General features: G+C 38.9%; 2 long non-coding RNA genes across 2 annotated transcripts in view; both read left to right on the top strand.

Moving 5' to 3' along the window:
- Nucleotides 1-14,098, top strand: part of LOC145516525 (uncharacterized) — a 365,062-nt gene that overhangs the window by 62,701 nt on the left and 288,263 nt on the right. The gene's annotated exons all lie outside the window — the stretch shown is intronic.
- On the top strand, nucleotides 12,939-13,637 carry LOC145516527 (uncharacterized). The gene is made up of 2 exons (XR_014061442.1): nucleotides 12,939-13,417; nucleotides 13,516-13,637. It is a non-coding gene; the product is annotated as an uncharacterized LOC145516527 (long non-coding RNA).

The following is a 14,098-nucleotide window of genomic DNA, read 5'->3' as shown; positions in this document are numbered from 1 at the left end:
TGGATTTGTCTTTTAATGCCCCATAGTGTGTGTGTCTCTTAGAATATATCAAACCACATGACTTCAACTACCACTTAGATGGTAACTCCCCCTAAAATATTTCTAGCTCTCCAGAGAAAGGTCGAGTCCAAAAACATGCATTTCCTATGAGACTAGTGTATTCAGCAGACTGCTAGTAAGGCAAGGTGATTGATTCCATCTCTTCACTTTTTTCTAAGTGCAATTTGCTTCCTCATTGTTACGAGTGTTTATCTCATTGGAAATGGCATCTTCACTTCCACAGTCACTCTGTGTTTGGGCAGACAGCTTATAGAAAACCACAGTGGTATGCCAAGTAATGGGTGTTGGCATTAGTGTTTTTACCATGAATTAAAACTCAGGCTAGATATTGTTAGGGAATGAAACAGTAATAAAATAAACAGGGTATGTATATAGGAATGTATTTATAACTAGAAAAGTTGGAAAGTACCTGGTTTATTGTTACCGACTGAGTAATTAATTGTCTAACATTTAATAGTTTAAAAAACACCCTTGTATCAGACTCTTGGTTATGCTGTCTACATATTTTTGAGACTAGGACAAATGTACAAACACGTTTGTCTGTTCTGATCAAATTACCTGTAAAACATTGGTTTAAAAACCCCTTAAGTTGGTGAATAACTCATTTTACTTTTAGTTACTTACTAATTTTATTTTTAGTTTTTTTTTTTTTTTTTACTAACTTGGTATTTATTTTTACTAAAGAATACATCAGAATAATTAAACTGGTTTGTGTACAAAAAAGCTCAATTTAATTGTTTATATGTATAGCTTTAAATTTTTTGGAAGCTTAACTCTAACTTCTCTCAAAATTCGGTCTCAGTATTCTTCGCAGGTTTACACGTATTTTTCTTGGTACAATGGATCTCTGCTTCTGTTACTAGTAGCTTCAGTGGTCAGAAATTTATCAGGCAAATACTAGGAAAGTGGCTGGGAAAAGAAAACTAAAGTTCAGAACAAGAGCCATGAGGAAGGGAATAGATATTGTGGAGCTGAGAAGAGAGGCATAAGGTTTGGGAGCAGAATTTGAAAGCAGATGGTCGAGTTGGACTGTCAAAGATAAGGATGCTGTATGGTACTTAAGACTTAAAAGGTTGGACCAGCAGAGCCAGAGTACTAGGGATAGATGAAACTGATCATCAAAAGCAGGAGATTGTTGCTGAATAAGAAGGGCCAGAGAATAAATGAAAACTAAAGGTCAAGATGAGGTCGCAATTAGAAAAATTACCAGGAGAGTGGCAGTAGACACATATCCAAAAGATAAGAGATCTTTGAAACTAAAGCACAATCTATTTCCTGCTGAAGCAGGAAACAGATGATATAATTTACAGACCAAAAGCATCCCAAGGCCTTGAGGGTTAAGATCAATGCCATCCTCAGCTAGCCACCATCCTAATAGATATCAAGAGTAGGAGAGGGGCTAAGGGGTGCAGAGGGTCCTTCTGGGATGCTCAAGTATTTTAAGGTATGTGTTGATTTTGTAATCACATTTTCCAAAGAAAAATTTGTCGTGGATGGCTTGACATTATAGTACAGAATCTGACAACAGGAAAAAATTTTAATATTAGGACTGTCTCAAAATATTCAGGCCAAACAGTTGCTGCAGTTACTCTGGACTGGAAAAAAAATACAGAAAAAGTGATTTTATGGAGCATAAAGAATAACTTACAAATATAAACCTCAGTCTCCCACAACGGGGATTAACTCAGTTCCTGGCTCCAACAACAACATAAAAAAAGTATAGCACATCTTCTATTAGACTAAGACTGAAATGCTTGACTAGGTCACTGTGGTCATAAAAAACAAAGACTTTAAGGCTATTAATGCTTTATATCTTATTTTAAAGAAAATATATATCATTGATTTCTCAATGAATCATAGAGTACTAAAAAACAACGTTAAAAAAAGAATATGGTCAATAATACTGTAGTAACTTTGTATGAGGACAGGTGGTGATTAGAATTACTGAGGTGACCATTTCCTAATGCATTTAAATGTTAAAGCATGATGTTATACATCCAAAACCAACATAATACTGTACCTCAACTATACTTCAACAACAACAACAACAACAAAAACCCTGTAAGATTCCACAATTGAAGAAAACATAGAAGCATGATGATAGAGTCATTTTGATCCTTAAAAAGGAAGATTGTGCTTAGTTACTCAGTCATGTCCCACTCTTTGTGACCCCATGGACCGTAACCTGCCAGGCTTCTCTGTCCATAGGGATTCTCCAGGAAAGAACACTGGAGTGGGTTGCCATGCCCTCCTCCAGGGGATCTTCCCAACCCAGGGATCGAACCCATGTCTCCCACATTGCAGGTGGATTCTTTATGTCTGAGCCACCAGGGAAGCCCCAAAAGGTAGATTAGTCTGAGGCAAACAATACACCTAACACTGCTGGAGAAGCAAAGTAACTCCTGAAGCCCCTTTTGAAAAGGGATATTCTATTCCAAGCCACTTTTAAATCAGTAAAGCAAGATGATTTTCCGTTTGATCTGTAGTTGATAATGTACTAATAATTTTGTAAATATAAATACATGTTGGCAACACTCTGTGCTTCAGGGGAGTTTTGCTAGTCAAGTCTGGGGTCATAGAGCAGTAAGAAATTTTAGAAAGGTGAACATTACTAGAAATGAGATATAGGTGGTTCAATTTTTTTCTTTGTGATCTTAAATATTTGGTGATAACTTCAAAGAGTCCTATTTGTAAAAATTTCTGTTCAAATTAAGTCAATAATTGTACTTAAAACCCTACCTGTTGACCTGGACAAGCAGCATATATTTCCCCTCTAAAATGTATTTTAATATGTATATAGATTATTTTTAAAGAATCTTAAGAAAATGGCTTACAAAGCACAGCATGCCTTTGTATCTAAAAAGGCAGTAGTCTGATGAATTTAGCAAAATTTCTGGGTTTAATAGGAGACCTGCTCGTAATTGTACAGGTTGCTGGAAAACACTTTGGATTTCATCTTATACCCAAATATAAGAGCAATTAGATTTGTTCTAGTGGTGTTTTTTGAGGGAACCGCCCAAGATGTCTTGTGTTCACCAACACAACTTACTTACAAAGCACTTGAGCAGAGGGATTTTTAATAGCAGTTTCTAATGCAGTGCTTCTTAAGGTGAGATTCAAGGGCCATGTGTTTGGGAATCACTGTAGACTAACTAGTTATTAATAAAAGTGTGGATCCCTTTCCTCATTCTCAGATAATGAGAGAGCAAACCCTGGTGAGAAATTATGGGAATCAGAATTCCTAACAAGCTCCATAAGAGATTCTAGATCAGAGAGCTCCCATTAGTGGTTCTTTTGCTCACTCTTTGGACAAATACAAAAGTGTGGTATTGCTTACCTTGACTATCAGGATCTGGGGGTAAGAAGCAACCTTATCCCATGAGTCCTGGCAGCCTGAGCCTGGAACAATTGCAGACAGCTATAGAGGGCCTCTTTCCAGTGTAAGCTGAGATGGTCTCTCTGATGGAGTTTCGCAATTTCAGGTTGAAGATTATTTTGCTGTTGTGCTGTTTTCAGACTTTACAGTTTCCTTCTTTAGAGCTTTTCCTATCTGACTGTGAGGAAAAGACTTAATGTGCCTTTTAACAAATTTCTGTGTTTTCTTTCCCATTTTATTCAGGACCTATTTGTAATTTCACTATACATTTGTTCAACTGAGAGATAAGCATACCTAATTTTTAATTTTTTGCTTATGATGATTATTTTTTATGTTTTAGTACCCTCTTTTCTCTCTCTTGTTTTCTTTGATATTTTTGAGACCTTTTTTAAAAAAAGTGTAAGTAAGTGCTCTGATCAGTAACCTTTTCCTCAATGTAATATCTTTAAAAAAAAAAAAAATCTTCCTTCAGGGTAATTGTGTCTTTTTCCTTTACGTCTGGTTTTCTGGCTACTGATTAGGCAGGGACCCTGGCGTTGTTTCTGCTTCCTTTCAGACTGAAAGATAAGATAATGAGGAGGGACATCACTGTCCCAAATGGGCCCTGGCTCTGGCTTCTGATTTTGCAAATGTTGGATTCTCTCACACTTTCCTTTCTCACACAAGACCTCACAAAAGCAGAACTTGGCATGGAGCTGGCGGTCCTGCCACGAAGGAGAAATAAACATTTTTCTCGCTTTGTTTTCTCTTTTTCCTCTTACTTCTTTTTACCTTTAAACTTATCTTAATATCAATATGCTCAGAAAGAAAATAATTTCATTGTATTTTTCCGGAATTTTTAATGACTTAAAGGAGTTCAGAGAAAAGTAGGAGAAGAGGTTAAAAAGTAGTTCTGGCCCACTGGCTTTCAAAACACTTGGTAACACATACCCATAAAAGTAGGTTAATAATTTTACAATATGAACTCTACTTACTTCTAGGAAAAGCATTTCTTCGGGGGAAATATAGCTTTTAACTCTGAACATAATGTTTACATTTCCTCTTACCGGGTTTAGCTAATTACCTTATTAGTGACAAAAGGGGGTAAATATAGAATTAAAAATAAATGAAAATTAACAGAGAATTCTCAAACTTCATTCTATCCAGTAGTTTTCTCTACTATTTTTTTTTACAAGTGTAGTTTATAAGTAGATCTGATTTACATCTCCCCCGCAAATATGTAATTCTCTCTAAAAGTTCTGGAACATGAGTGCTTAAGTCTATTGGGTGATAATATTGCTTTCTGAAAGAAGTAACCTGAAGAGATATGTGGTATGACGATAAGATCCGTTTTCTAGAAAATAACTTTGAGTTTGCTTCCCTGTGACTGAATGATAGGGGAGAATACAAAGTTTGATAATTTTGGTTTCGATAATCTAATCTTTCTGTTTTTCTGTTTCCTTTCATTAGTACCTCTTCATAATAGTGATAAATTTGCTACTTACTCCTTCAATTGAAGAATAAATATATTTAATTTTTATTTTTCTGCCTACAGTGTTTGTTGCTCTTAGTGCCCCCTCCACACACATACACACACATGCACAAACATACACACACACACACACTCCATTCTGGAATTTGGATTACATTAAGATTCAGATATTCATTTCTTTTATTCAATTCTGTTGTTTTTTTGGGACACCTCCAATCAGCAATGGGCAAGTCAAATATTTTAAAAATGTAGACAATAAAGTAAAACAAAAACACCTTTTACTGCCCCCCCCCCACTTTGGATTTCCTAATGAGTATAACAGACAGTAGGAATTCTTTAGGGGAATTTATGCTAAACGTTATAATATCCTACCACATTTCTCTTCCCCTGTTACTTGGCAGGCATTGCCACACACTTGGCTTCTCTTAGCTTTCACCGTTTTGGCAGGAAGTTTCTTTGGTTTATTCTTTTAATATGAATTTTACCTAACCTGACCTCAACCCATTTGAATGGAAACATTCTTTAGAGAAGAAAAAAAGCAGTTTAGCTAGAAGCTGGTTGAGGTCTCATTGAAACACTGCTCATTAAATCTTTATGGTCAAGAAGAGGCATGAGTGGTCTTAGCACACACAAAACTACCATATGTTATCATTTTGTTTTTCTCACAAATCAAAATAAAATGTGATTGTCATTGGTAAATAGTTGGTAAGACTTAATTAGGCAACATATTCTGTAGCATATTTCAGAAACATTGTCAGAGTAAACTGCGTTAACTCTTAAAAGTGTATTCTATTTGTTTAAGCAATCTTGTTTTAAATTTTTCATATCAAAAGCCTTCTACAAGTAAGAGGCACTAGAGACCTTTAAAATTTCATAGTGCACAATCTTCAGTAGTGGATACTGGATATTATAGGATACCTGGAATGCTGAATAAATGCAAAGCACAGTGTTTTATGATCAAATACAGGAGTCACGTGACGGAATAGCTATATTACATTTTAACCAACCCGGAGTTTATACTTGGCATGTGTTTTAAAAACTTAGCTTATGGTTGAACACAATTTTCTTGTTTTAATTATTCCAGAAGTCTGCCTTATTTATATTAAATCCAGTTTTAACCTACTTAGTTGTTACCTCACTAAAGATGCATTTGTAATTATGTAAGTGCTGATAAATTTCAAATTATATAATTTAAGGAGAAACTACAACTGAATTGTACTTTAAGCAGAAATATGCTCTGTTTGCATTCATGGACAATTTACAAGAAGCAGAAAATACTATACATTTATCTGCTTGCCTGGGTTTCATCATGTGGTCAATGCAAGGTGAGTAACAGCTGTCACAGATAAACATAATTAGTACTAGAAGATTAGCACCAGGTATCAAAGGGCACATGTACAGCATCACAGTCAGGCAAGTCAGGGAAATTGTAAATTAATGTATTAGCTTGAAACACATGAAATTGCCATTTTTGGATCAGAAGTAGTAGAGTATAAGCAGTTTCATATGATTCAATCTTAGATCTTTCAGAAGGAAAGAGGATGTTGGATATAATTTAATTCATATTTTCTTAAGCCAGAGTTAATGTGGGTTGACATTAAGGAGATCAGTAGCCCTAATCTAGTTATTCATTCAGTTGATAGTTTTGGAGAGCTTATGATATGTCCAATACTGTTGTGGTAACTGGGGATATATATGTGAAAGAGACTAATAAGTCCCTTGTCCTCATGTATATTATATTTCAGTGGGAAAGCCTGGCTACTGCTGCTGCTGCTGCTGCCAAGTCACGGTGGTTGCGTCCTACTCTGTGCAACCCCATAGACGGCAGTCCATCAGGTTCCTCCATCCCTGGGATTGTCTAGGCAAGAATACTGGAGTGGGTTTCCATTTCCTTCTCCAGTGCATGAAAGTGAAAAGTGAAAGTGAAGTCGCTCAGTCGTGTCCGACTCCTCGCAACCCCATGGACTATAGCCCACCAGGCTCCTCCATCCATGGGATTTCCCAGGCAAGAGTACTGGAGTGGGTTGCCATTGCCTTGTCCTGGGAAAGCCTGGCAACTAATATATAATACATGATGTCACTACTGAATTGAATGTAGAGGTAGGTGTCTTAGGTTCATGTATGCATTTTTCCGGAGGGAGAGTTTGTTGAATTCATGAGGGTGGTTTATGATCACCAAGGGATTAAGGACCAGAAATCTATTACACCCTGCTCGTTTGCTAGATGTAAAACCCAAAGGACAGATGCAGAGTGATTTGCTCATCACCACATGGTTCGTTAATGGCTGACTTAGGATCAGCACCCAGGCATCCCATGTCACTATCAGTCATTATTGCCCACTGGAGGGGAGGTGATCTGTGATTTTTTTTATCTCTTTTCTGTATTTATTCTCATTTTCACAGTACCTGACACCATTTTGACTCAACAAACTCATGCCAAGAGTTGAGAACCTGATCACATAGACCTCAGTGCTAACTTCAGTGTTGTGACATTTTAGCTTTGTGACTTCAGAAATTTGCTGAAACCCTCATGGCCTCAGTTGTCACATTTGTAGAGTGATGTCATAACTGACAAATTATTGTGAGGATTAAATGAGATCATATATACACACACACATGTGGCTTCCTCCCAATTCCTTGGTTATACTGCCTTTTACTTGATAAGCACATCTGCTATTGTTATTATTGTGTGTGTGTTAAGTCACTTCAGTCGTGTCTGACTCTTTGCGACCGTATGGACTGTAGCTGGCCCATGGGGCTCATCTGTCCATGTGATTCTCCAGGCAAGAATACTGGAGTGGGTTGCCATGCCCTTCTCCAGGGAATCTTTCCGACCCAGGAATTGAATCCAAGTCTGTTAACATTTCCTGCATTGGCAGGTGGGTTCTTTACCACTAGGGCCACCTGAGAAGCCCATTGTTATTATTACTCTGTTTAAATTTTTTTAAGCCTGTTCTTTGATGCTATGTCCCTACGCTATAAAAATTCATTCCTTCTGTCTTCACCACACTCTAATTCAGATGGCAGTGATTGGATTTTTTTACTGAATTCAGTAAAAGGCAGAGGCAGTAGTGACTAACTACGGCTACAGAGCACAGAGCATGTGCTCTGTAGCTTGGCTGCCTGGGTTCAGATCCTGGGTCCACCACTTACTATGTATGTAGCCTTGGGTCAGTTATACAGATTTTTCTGTGCCTCATACATAGAATGATGATAATAAACCTCATAGAGTTTTTGTGAGGATTGGATGAGTTAGTATATATTACAACAAACCTGTGAAGTGGATATCATTAGGTTTGTTTTAAGTAATCAGAAACTTTCACAGATTTTTCTTGAGTCACCTCCTATGCATGGCAGCCCTGGAGAAGGAAATAGCAACCCACTCCAGTATGCTTGCCTGGGAAATCCCATGGACAGAGGAGCCTGGTGGGCTACAGTTCATGGGGTCGCAAGAGTTGGACACAACTAAGTGATTAAACCACCACCACCATGCATGGCAGAGTCATTATTTGAACTCAGTGTCATTACTTCCTCAATGTGTCTTAATGCATTTAAAATAGGTAGGTGGGAGAGGGCCACATGTGCCCTCCATCCCCAAGGTGGTCTTTACAAGTCTTTGTCCTCATTGAGAGGAGTAAGAGGAGCTGCCCCAAGGCCCTCTCCGCAGCGGCATTCTGCCAACCCTCTGTTGACTGGACAAATACTCTGAGGGCTTAAGTATGGAAATCTAGTGGTCTCCTTTGTCATCCAGTTTGAGACTGCCTCAAACACCAAGGTTCCACCAGATTATAAACTCTTTGAGAGCATTTTATGTGTCTTCACTACCTTTAGCAGGATTGTACAAAAGGCTGGGCATGCAGTAGATTCTTAAGAAATTTTATGCCTATTTCAGATGATTTTTCTCGTTCTTTCTTCCTTGTGTTTTTATGTAGTGGCAGAGTTTTGTAGGATAAATGTGCTATTTTTTTATTAAAAAATTAAATTATTTTCCCTGTAAAAAGCAACATGTGGATTGGTTGGTTGGTGACTTGCCATATCTAACCCTTTGAAATCCATCCTTTGTCTTTGGCAAGTGGGGGCGGGGGATGTGGCTGTTCCTGCCCAAAGGGATTCTGATTCATCTTCGCTGGTGGCAGCAGGGCTCAGCCCCTTCCTTCCTGCAGGATAGATGAGAGGCTTGGAAGAGAGGCTGCATTCTACGGCCCTGGGGGCCAGCTCTTTTTCCCACAGTCCCTTCCTCAGCCTCTGACTCAGGGAAGCTGGCTCTGTTCTCTGGTCTCCTCTTTCCTCTCCAAGCTTCGTGTGCCAGAGTTGTTTTCCAGAAAACAGGCCATGTAAAGTCTGTGACCCACGCTTTATTGATATGGAAGAGAGATGAGTGAAAAGGAAACCAGAACTTTTCCAGCATTCTGTGATCAAAACATTTTTTATAGAAACCTAGTTCTTTTATAATGAAACATAGCCAGTGAGGTGGGGATTCTCTGCTGGCTCAGATGGTAAAGAATCTGCCAGCAATGCGGGAGACCTGGGTTCAATCCCTGGGTTGGGAAGATCCCCTGGAGAAGGAAATGGCAACTCCCTCCAGTGCTCTTGCCTGGAGAATCTCATGGACAGCGGAGCCTGGTGGGCTACAGTCCATGGGATCGCAAAGAGTTGGACAGGACTGAGCAACTAATGCTTTCACTTTGCACTTTCAGCCAGTGAGGTAGGGGCCAAATTCCTAGTGTGATGTTTATCTTCTTACTCCAGTACATTCAGAAACTATCTCTACCTCAGGATTATTTTTGTTTGCTCTGAGAATTATCTCCTGTGTGAAAGTGTGTGTGTGTGTGTGTGAGCGAGAGATATATTTTCTTTTCTGTTGCTACAACTAGAAAAAGATTTGAAATTTCTGCCTATTTCATTTTCACAAAGTTAAACCTAAAGTAAAAGGTACATTTTATAAATAGGGTTAGTTGATGTTGCTGATCATGCAGAGCAAAACTTCGGTAGCATTTTCCACAAGATAAAGATGATTGATTTGGGAAAGATGGAAAAGAGAGGATGAGGAACTTTTAACCTCTGCCCAGGATCAGGATACCCTTGTATATGAAACTCTGAGATGGTGCACTGGGGATGGTGTCAAAGGGTGAGAAACAGCACAAATGAGTAGGCAGCAAAAAGGTTTATGGCAAAGAAATCTCACAGGACCTCAAAGTATATGCTGCTGCTGCTGCTAAGTGGCTTCAGTCGTGTCCGACTCTGTGCGACTCCATAGACGGCAGCCTACCAGGCTCCCCTGTCCCTGGATTCTCCAGGCAAGAATACTGGAGTGGGTTGCCGTTTCCTTCTCCAGTGCATGAAAGTGAGGTCGCTCAGTCGTGTCCAACTCCTAGCGACCCCATAGACGGCAGCCTACTAGGCTCCTCCATCCATGGGATTTTCCAGGCAAGAGTACTGGAGTGGGTTGCCATTGCCTTCTCAAAGTATATATTCAGACATTAACTTGAATATAAGTTATTTATATAGTTGAGGAAAATAGATGTGTATATTTTCTATTCCATAGGTTCTTTTTGTATTTCAAAGAAGAAACCCCTTCATATCATCTTAGGACTATTCATCTGAAATGTCCATTTGCTGTATCCCTAAATGGCAGAGGAGTTAGATGAATATCTTCAATCTGTAGGGAAGTTGGATTTGGGGAGCATATTCTCCAGTGGTAAATAGGAAATTTGAAAATTATTTTGTGTCTCCTGTTTTATTTTTAAATATCATATATACTTAAAACATCTTAAAATAGATGTTCTAGGAAGATGTTATCAGCCTTTCCATTTGGCTTGAAACACCCAGCCCCCTTTTTGGTCAGTGTGTACCTATATGCTTTCTGTTTGTTTCTCCTTAAGAAAGATGATTAGATGATGGAGGGCTTTTTTTTTTTTTTTTTTTTAAGGATAAACAGGGTGAAAAGAACTATAAGAACTTATTTGTGATTTCTAGATTTATCCTGGGTGTCAAAGTTGTGCAGTCCCAAGTCATTTGACATGGAATCTTTTGAAGAAGAAATATGTTTTAGCCTCTCAGGCTTCCCTAATAGCTCAGTTGGTAAAGAATCTGCCTACAATGCAGGAGACCCTGGTTCAATTCCTGGGTCTGGAAGATCCGCTGGAGAAGGGATAGGCTACCCACTCCAGTATTCTTGGGCTTAGCTGGTAAAGAATCCGCCAGCAATGCAGGAGACCTGGGTTCAATCCCCGGGTTGGGAAGATCCCTTGGAGAAGGGAAAGGCTACCTACCCACTCCAGTATTCTGGCCTGGAGAATTCCATGAACTGTACAGTCCATGGGGTCACAAAGAGTCAGACACAACTGAGTGACCTTCACTTTCACTTTCACTTTCATTCTCTGCTTAGGAGGGACCAAATGCATTATAAATTTTTTATGGGGATTTTATGAGCTGAATATCTAACTACAAGTATTTAATAATTTGCATAATTTTGTATAATATCTGACAAATAATTAGAACTGACAAAAATATTCAATATGCTTGAATTATCCTCTGAGTTAATCTGAATTATCATAAGCTGAATTGCTGTCTCATATAATGAAATGAAATGAAGGGACCAGTATTGCCATGAGAGGAGACTCTTAAGATCAGAGAAAGAGAAACCAGAAAGGATCTGGTCATGTTAGGATCTTTACCATGTTAAGGAGGCATGGAGAAGGCCTGGAAAGAAGTAAAAGGCACTTCCTGGAGAAAACCCCTACTGATTTACAGGCCCATGTTTGATTTAAAGATATATATTAAGAATATAATCCCTACCAGAAAAGTCATGGAATTATCCATTTGAGAGCTAGGCTGGACTTCTAGCAACCATGATGTCCCAGCAATATACACATCATCTCCATTTTACAGTTGGACAAGCGAGGTGAAGACAGTTGTCCAGGTTCATGTGGTTGACAAGTGGTAAAACCAAGATCATCACCCAGGTTTCCTGTGGCAGGTACAGAATTCTTTCAGCTTGAACTCTTTTGCTTTCCTGTAAGTCAGGTTGTGTGGTCAGTGTCTTCTGGGTGGTGATCGAAGCATTTTGTTTCTAAAAAACATTTGTGGAGATGTGGGTGGACCTAAAGTCTGTCACATAGAGTAAAGTTAAGTCAGAAAGACAAAAGCAAATATCATATACTAGCAACTATATATGTGGAATCTAGAAAATGGTACAGATGAAACTATTTCTAGGGCAGGAGCAGAGATGCAGATGTAGCGAACGGACATGTAGACACAGAGAATGAAGAGGATGGTGGGATGAATTGGGAGATTAGGATTGACATATATATCACTACCATGTGTAGAACCGTGGAAAGCTGCTATAGAGCACAGGGAACTCAGCTTGGTGCTCTGTGGTGACCTAGGGGGTGGGATGAGGGGAAGGAAGTTCAAGAGGGAGGGAATATATGTGTATATATATATGGCTGATTCACTTCATTGCACAACAGAGACTAACACAACATTGTGAAGCAACTATACCCCAATTTTTTTTTAAGTAAGTAATGTAAGCATTTTAGATGGTGGAGATATCATGGTTACAACCAACATACTTATGAACACTTTTTAAAACTATCTTAGGCGTCTATATGCAGAGGCCAGTAGCTTCAGCGAATGAATCATTCAAGTCCTAATTTGGTGAAAATACTGCAGTCCTATGGAGCATTTTTATATGGAATTCCCTGTAGCAGTCTATAATTTTAAACAGCTGGGACTCATTTGTTGCTGTAGTCTATTCTACTTTTTGAAAAGACCGATATATATATATATATATTCCCCCCACGCCCCCACAGAATTGGAACTTTCCAGAAAGTCTGAACACATTGCCCTACTTGAACTGATGGAATAGCAGCTGCCTGCAGACCGTGCTGGATAACTGGGGCCTTTTGTTCTCCCTCTGTGTCAGCTATGAGAGTGATGCTGTGATAAGTACCGATTCAGGGTTGAGGGACTGGCTGCCTTCCAGAATCCTATTGTTTATGCCCTTCCTTGTATTTAATGTTCTGTTTCCGTAGTTACTGATGCTTAATCTGATCAAGAACCCAGATGTGCCACCTCTTGCAGATCCATGTCGTCTTGAAGGTTCAGGAATCCACAGTCTAGTTGGAAAAGAATAGTAAAGGGAGAAGGAAGGAAATATTAGTTGCCTTGATGCAAAAATATGGTGAGAGAACTTTGTAACATACAAAGGTCAAAAGATTGCAGCCACTTCTTTGATAGTTCTATTGTGGTTTGTTTTACACAATGCTGCATGAAGAGTATGACGATGGATCCCTATCTATCAGAGGTGACAAGCAGAACAAGGTCCACCCTGACTCCCCACTTTGCTCTTATCAAACTGTATCTGATGAATGAATCAACAGGAAGTTTTTCTAGAAGAAGTTGCTGGCTGGGGTTTATACAGCAAACAGTGAGTGGTTTAGAAGTATCATAAGATCAAGCATCAGCCTTGGCCCTCTGCAATATATTGTGGTCCAGGTCAAAAATAAGGCAAGTGTATGTCAAAAGCAAACCACTGGCTCTGGGGTTTTCTTTTGTTTTGTTCTCTGGGAAGTGTCCCTTTTCTGATATGATACATGGTGTTCCAGCTCAAACTGTCCAGGTGCACAGCTAAACCTTTCTACAGGAAGAGGAAATGATGGAGTACAACATAGCTACAGTTTAATGCACGCAAGGTGTCACTAATAAACTTCAAGGCTCAAAGTACAAATGAATCCTTTTCAGGTGCTCTCTGCTGTTCTATTTTATTTCAGAACCCTGACTTTCGGGGCTTCGGTTTATCTGGATAGATCCACCAGTAATGACTCATTCATTCCTCAGTTTAGCAAATCTTCATTGAGTTCTGTGCACTGTGCTGGGTACTCAGGACCCTGAGAATCTGATAATCATAACTTCTGATGATATGGATATTGTAGGAAAGCTATTGCTTTGAATCTTAATCTACTTTCTAAAGTGGTCTTTCTCTACCAGTTCCATAAGAGAGTTAAGCTGTACAGGAAATGATTTGAGTGACATTTTCTCAATTGCCCTAAGGATGAAAGTAGGTGGTACCATTCCATATGCACTGGAGATGAGTTAATTCATCACCTGCTGTGCATACTTTAAACATTAGAGCTAAATGGACCCTGATTGATGAGGGTTTCTTGGATTTCTCAGAAGGAATAGGTCCTG

Source organism: Giraffa tippelskirchi, chromosome 8 (assembly GCF_054371585.1).
Source record: "Giraffa tippelskirchi isolate mGirTip1 chromosome 8, T2T-mGirTip1v1.2.pri, whole genome shotgun sequence".
In the NCBI taxonomy this organism is placed as follows: domain Eukaryota; kingdom Metazoa; phylum Chordata; class Mammalia; order Artiodactyla; family Giraffidae; genus Giraffa; species Giraffa tippelskirchi.
This window is presented reverse-complemented; position numbering and strand designations above follow the sequence as displayed.